The following is a 7454-nucleotide window of genomic DNA, read 5'->3' on the forward strand; positions in this document are numbered from 1 at the left end:
GGGATATGGTAGTTAACAAAACACACATGTCATGAGCCTTCTTGAAGCTTATGGTACAACTACCACATAGAGGTCTGCTTAACTTAACATTTAGACTCACAAGACAACCAACCATAGCCACACTGGCATCAGGTTTACTTAGAAGAACATGGAATAAGCAACACAGAATCCCAACAGGGCAGCATCAGTTGCTTCTCTTCAGCAGGAGCCCTTAGAGTGGTCTACACAGCAGTCCACCAAGTTGACTGCTACCAGCGCAGCTGTGGGTTACGGACCCACTTTGGCCTAGCACCACATGCCCATGCAAGGCAATGTCTCTTAGAACAACTCCACAGTCATAGCTTTCAGGGACCTCACAATGGATAAGCTGAGTTACAAGAGTTACCACATTGAAGGAAAGCCAAAGTTATGGCTTCCGACCAGGTATTTGTAGCTCATGTTTAATCTTTCCCCATCTACCAGTCACGAGTCTTTTATAAGCCCAGTGTTTGCCTAGTAACAGAGCAAAAAGGCCACAGTTTTCATAGTAATGAACAACTCCTTGATCATAGATCAAATTTGCCTTTAATAAAAGAGAAGTGGGATTTTTTTACTCTTTTTTCACAAGGGGTGAAACAGCATTAATCAAATAATCACAAAACTGATTGTTCTGTCAGCGACTATTTTGGTGCTATACAAAACTAACAGTTTAATTCTAGACTTTTTCCTGAGAAGGCATGATTTTACTCTTTCACAGTAAGAAGGATGCCCTTCATTTGTTTTTCTACTTGCGTAGAAAACTTTTTATTCCAGCACAGTTTGGTCTCAACCCTGTCCTCCAACTAAGGCTAGAGACATCACAAGAAAAGTAGGCACATGCCCTGAGGAAGGTGGATGCTGTAGGAACAGGAATGAAAGTGTGAGAGCATACCTGCAAAACAGAGCAAATTGGATGTGGCCAAATCCAAGAGTGAAAAGCAGTGTAGAAGCTGATTCAAGGGAGATAAAGTGGAGAAAGATTTTGAAGGGTCTGGCAATAAAAGCTAAGGAATTTGAAGTTTATTTAAGAGGCAATAAAGAGATATTAGAGGTTTATAAGCAAGTAAAGAATTTTAAGCAGGTATATATGACTTACTGATTTGTGTCAATAGTAACCTTGTCTAATTAAGAATAAAATTATTTCTTTAGCAAGTCATTCAAATCAGAAGAGGAAATTAGAGGAAACCAAATACGTGGGGACAAATTTCAAGTCAATATTGTATCTGTACCAGGACTTCCCCTGGCTCTGGGTGCCAAGGGAATGATGTTACCTTTACTGCTCACATCTCAGAGGCTCTGATCCTTTCCGTGGACTACGGGGACCGCCCCTCCTTGGTCTCCAAGCAGGTCCTTATGCTTGCGATATATGGGCAGGGAGGCTCACGCTGGCCAGGGCACTGCCCACCACCTTGCTTAGTGCACTCCCCCTTTCCCTAAGGGAGACGCTGCCTCCTCCTGGACCTTGAAATCCATGCGAGCTGCCCCCGTGTCCTCTGTTATGTTTCTTTGGGAATCTCTCCTCCTCCCTGACCCAGTTGAGCCAAAACCACCTTCTTTTGTAGCCTCATTACTAAAGCTGTTGGGGTTTTCTATTTTATAATCAGCTCTCTAGGATCCAAGACCTTCTCCCCACGAAATCCCCATTTCTTCCTTAGTTTGAATAGTTCACAAAACACACTTCACTTCTATTATTTATTTTTGTATGTGCTTTCCCTGCCATCTGAAAACTTTTTTAGGCAAGTAACATGGCTCACAATGTTTCACTTCTTTAGCCTTAAATATTCAGTGTGTCTTTTCTGTTTGGGAAACGAATCTTCCTTGACAGGGTCTTCTCTTTTCTGTCCCAGGGGATGGTGGGAGAACATTGAGTCAGGTGGGACCCACTGGGCTCTGAGTGATCAAGGGCTAAAAATTCCTAAATGTATAATTTCCAGATGTTGTTGCTCTTCTCTGGTGGAGATAACTAATTGCCTTCTCTCCCCCGCTGACTCTGTCTCTGGCTCTTCAGTGCTCCCATAAAAATGGTATCTACAAGAAATTGATGAAGAAGGGAGAGAGGAGGGGCCCAGTAGCCAACTAAGCCTTGAACAAGGTAAAACTACAGGACAGACTTTCTCAGCTGCTAAGAGGAAAAGGGGCCCGAGGTGCTGAGTGGAGATGGTGAATCGGGGAAGAATGAGGAAGGACCATGGGGACGGCAGGGAGGGGAGTCTGTCTGAGCTCCCACTCAGGTGTGGGTCCTGGAGGGGCAGCCGTCACAAGACATTTCTGGCCCAATAACCAGGATGAAGGGACAGGAGCGAGTGTGTCAGTAGCCAGATTGCAAGACTAACTGCCTGGGAGTGATGGTGATGTAGCCAGATCCCTCAGGAGAAGATCCCCATGAAGCTGTGAAGGGCTAAGAACTGTGGCCCATGGTCAATACTAAAGAGAAGACTCTGGGTAAAAGACAAACACCTGTCTTAGTTGTCTGAGCCCTCACACTCACAGCACTTCTGACAGCGCATGTGTGGGGTTTTCCCCATGCCAACCAGTTCTCCAGTTCTCTGCAGATGCCAAGTGTCCTCTGATTTAATTCAGTTCTAACCAGAGTTAGCGCAGCCTGTACATGTTAAGGGTCAGTCTCACGAGACTGTCCCTCACTTCAGACACCAGTCACAGGTCTCAGGTTGTGGCCTGTGCTCCTTACCAATTGGCTGTAAATCAGAGGTTCCCATGACCTCCTCTTTGGGTTTGATACTTGGCTAGCACAGCTCACAGAACTCAGGGAAACATTTACACAAGTTTGCCAAATTATTATAAAAAATACAACTCAAGAACACCCAAATTGAAGAGATACGTAGGGCAAAGTATCGGGAAGGAGCACACAGCTTCTGTACCCTCTCTGGGCGCACCACCCTCCCAGCACTATTTGTTTGCCAACCCAGAAGCACTCTGAACCCAGTCATTTAGGGTTGGTATAGAAATTCCATTATATAGTTATGATTGATCAAATGATTGGCTGTAAATGATTAAGTCAACCTCCATCCCCCCCCGCCGACCTTCCCCTCCCTGGAGGCCAGGGGAGGGCTGAAAGTCCCATCCTCTAATCATGTGTTTAGTTACCCCACAAAACAGTCCCCCAATCCTTAGGAGTTTTCCAAAAGTCACCTTATTAGCATAACCTCAGGTGTGGTTGAAAGGGGCTTGTTATGAATGACAAAAGATTTCTTTCCACCCTTAACACTGAGGATATTACAAGGGTTTTAGGAACTCTGGCCAGAAGCAGGGGAAAACCAAAACCTACATTTCTTATGACATCAAAATATCACACTTGGTGATGGAAGAAGAAACAACTGATTTAAATTTGGGGGATATTGTTCAAGAGCAGGAATATTCACAGAGAAATATTGCCCAGAATTTTCAGTCTTTGCATTTGCAGTGTTTTCAAGTTCAGGATTTAAATAACAGGTCTTTATCCTCCAGTTTGCCTGGGAGGGTTTCTTCTTCCCATACCCCTTGGATACACCTACTGCCAGTTCCTGCTGGCTCTGGGCCTGGATGTTTTACTCATGTGCCTGCTTCACAGTTTTCTGCCTGTGTCTGTTTGACTGTGGCTATGGCCTTAAGTGCTTTGACCTCCATCCAGCAGTGGCCCACGCTATGGTCGTTGGAAGGGACAAGGAGTGATGAGCAGCAGGGAAGAAATAAAATATCTATGAATCAAAATGTGGTTTAGGTACAACCCCAACTGAGAGTGGACTCTTGGAGCACCTCTGTGAAACAGAACAGGCAAACACAAGAAGAAATGACACAACTGGAGACAAAAATGATGCACTAGGAAGCCAACAAGCAAATCAACAATGTGGCCAAGAGCCTGAGCCAGCAGGTAAGACCGACTCACTGGGTTTGCATGAGGAGGGGCCAGGGGGGCCCTGGCTGAGGTCAGGGAGTGGACTAACGCACGATACGGGGAGACAGTTATTTAACAAAGGGGGAAATCACACAGACACAGAGAGGGCAGGAATAGAGCCTGATATCCTGATATCCTAATGAGACATACCAGGAGGAAGAAAGAAAGGAAAACTGAGAGAAAAGGGGGAAAGAATTGCAGAGCCTCACCAGGAAAGAGAAACAGAAACAAATGGAAAAGGAGGCTAGAGAGAGGCTGGCCATGGACTCAGTGAACTCATGGACTTCACAGGGTGGAGGCAGCAATAGATGCAGACCGGGCTCTTAAGTAGAAATTTGAGAAGGAAAGGGAGGCAGGGTGAGGTATAACAGAGTGGAAATAGGACAGAGCAAGGCTCGATTGTATCTCAGCTGTGCTCTCTATTGTCTTCAGAGTTCTGTTGACCAGTATTGACTAATGGAGATGCAAGAAAGGAGACACCCAGCCCATTGCCCTGTGATGAACAAAGTAATTAATACTTACCTATAAATTTTAGGTTTTTTTCAGATGCTCTATATTTTTTTGGTTGTTTGTTTACTTTTTAGCATCTTAGCCATTTCTTTAAATTGACAAATAAAAAATTGTATATATTTATCATGTGTGATGTTGTTCTGTAATACATAATACATTGTGAAAAGGCCAAATACAGCTAATTAATATATACATTACCTCACATACTATCATTTTTGTGGTGAGAACACTTAAAGTCACTTAAAGTCTATTATCTTAGTAATTTTTGAGAATACAGTACATTATTAACTATACTCACCACGTTGTATGGTAGATTTCTTGAACTTATTTTTCCTATCTAACTGAAACTTTGTATCATTTTGTCAACATCTCCCCAATCCCCTTCTCCCACCAACCCCTGACCCTTTACCACTATATACCCTCAACTTCTATGAGTTCAACTTTTCTACACTCTGTGTATAAGTGAGATATGCTATATTTGTCTTCTGTGTTTGGCTTATTTCAGTTAACACAGTGTCCTCCAGGTTCTTCCATGTTGTTGCAAATCACAGGATTTCCTTCTTTTTTAAGGCTGAATAGTATTCCCCCGTGTATATATGTATTACATTTCTTAATCCATTCATCCTTGATGGATATATGGGTTGATTCCAAATCTTGGCTGTTGTGAATAATGCTGCAGTGAACATGAGAGTGCAGACATCTCGTAATGTGCAGACAGTCCCTGTCTTAAGATGGTTCAACTTAGGATTTTTCAACTTCATGATGGGTTTATCAATGTATTAAATGCATTATTTGACTTACAATATTTTGATTTACAATGGGCTTATGGAGATGTAGCCCTGTCGTAAGTCTGGAAGCATCTGTACTAATTTCATATCCTTTGGATATATACCCAGTAGGGGGAGTGCTGGATCATATGGTAGTTCTATTTTCAATTTTTTGAGGAAACTCCATACTGTTTTTCCTAATGGTTGAACTAATTTACATTCCTACTGACAATGTACAAGGGTTCCCCTTTTTCCATATACTTGCAATATTTATTATCTTTAGTCTTTGATGACAGCCATTTCAACAGGTGTGAGTTGATATCTCATTGTGGTTTTAATTTGCATTTTCTTGATGATTAGAGATACTGAGCATTTTTTTGCTATTGATCGTTCGTGTGTGTTCCTTTGAGAAATGTCTATTCAGATCCTTTGCCCATTTTTAAACTGGTTTTAAATTGGTGTGTTTGTTTTTTTACTATTAAGTGTTTGAGTTTCCTATATATTTTGGATATTAACCCCTTGTCAGATGTATGGTTTACCAATATTTTCTCTCTTTCTGTAGGCTGCCTCTTTACTATGTTGATGTTTTCCTGAGCTATGCAAAAGCTTTTTAATGTGATATAGCCCCACTTGTTTGTTTTTGCTTTTGTTCATTGTGTTTTGCTGTTATAACTTAAAAATCATTGCTCAGATCAATGTCATGGAGGCTTCCCCCTGTTTCCATCTAGTAGTTTTACAGTTTCAGGTCTTACATTTAAATCTTTAATCAATTTTGAGTTGATTTTTTATACGGTATGTGATAAGGGTCTAATTTCATTCATCTGCATGTGGATATCTAGTCGTCCTGATACTATTTATTAATGTACTGTCATTTCCCCATTGTATGTGCTTGGCATCTTTGTTAAAAATCAATTGACCACAAATTCATGGATACAAGCTCTCTATTATTGTTCCATTTGTCTATGTTTCTATTTTTATGCCAGTACTGTCCTGTTTCAATTACTATAGCTTTGTAGTATATTTTGAAGTCAGGTAATGTGAAGCTTTCAGCTTTGTTCCTTTTGATTAAAATTGCTTTGGCTATTCAGGGTCTTTTGTGCTTCCACACAAATTTTAGATTTCCTTTTTCTATTTCTGTGAAAAACACCACAGAGCAGTATGAACATTTTAACAATATTAGTTCTTCCAATCCGTGAACATGGGATATCTTTCCATTTCTTTGTTTTTTCCTCAATTTCATAAATGTCTTAGAGTTTTCTGTGTACAATATTTCACCTTTTTGGTTAAATTTGTTCTTAAGTATTTTTATAGTTATTGTAAATTTGATTGTTCTCCTGATTTCTTTTTCATATATGTTACCATTAGTTCATAAAAATGCAACTGATTTTGCATGTTGATTTTGTATTCTCCCCCTTTACTGAATTTGTTTATTAGTTCTAGCAGTGTTTCGGTGAAGTATTCAGGATTCTCTACATATAAGATCATGTCATCTGCAAATAGGGATGATGTGACTTCTCCCTTTCCAATTTAGATGCCTTTTATTTCTTTTTCTTGACTAATTGCTGTGGCTAGGACTTGCATTACTATATTGAGTAGGAGTGCTGAAGAGAGGGCATCTTTATCTTATTCCTGATCTTAGAGGGAAAGCTTTTGACTTTTTACTATTGAGTATGATGTTACCTTTGGGCTTGTCATATATGACCTTTGTTGTGTTGTGGTACATTTCTTCTATAGCTAATTTGCTGAGAGTTTTTATTATGTTGAGAGTTTCTATCATGAAAGAATGTTGAATCTTGTCAAATGCTTTTTCTGCATGTATTGAGATGATTATATGGTTTTCGTCTTTCATTTTATTAATGCAGTGTGTACCTTTATAGATTTGTCTATGTTGAACCATCATTCATACCAGGGAGAAATCCTACTTCATCCTAGTGAATATCTCTTTAATGTGCTATTGAATGTGATTTGCTAGTGTTTTTTGAGGATTTTTCATCTATGTTTATGAGGGATATGGGCTTGTAATTTTCTTTTCTTGTAGTGTTCTTGTCTGGCTTTGGTATCCTGTTAATGCTGGTCTCATAAAATGAGTTTGGAAGTATCCCCTCTTCTACAATTTTTTTAGAAGAGTTTGAGAAGAATTGGTATCAGTTCATTAAATGTATGGTGGAATATGGCAGTGAAACCCTCCGGTCTTGGGCTTTGGTTTGATAGGAGGTATTGATTATGGGTTAAATCTCCTTACTTGTTATGGTTCTGTTCAAATATTT

This window comes from Propithecus coquereli, unplaced genomic scaffold (genome assembly GCF_000956105.1).
Source record: "Propithecus coquereli isolate 6110/MARCELLA unplaced genomic scaffold, Pcoq_1.0 Scaffold18, whole genome shotgun sequence".
In the NCBI taxonomy this organism is placed as follows: Eukaryota; Metazoa; Chordata; class Mammalia; order Primates; family Indriidae; genus Propithecus; species Propithecus coquereli.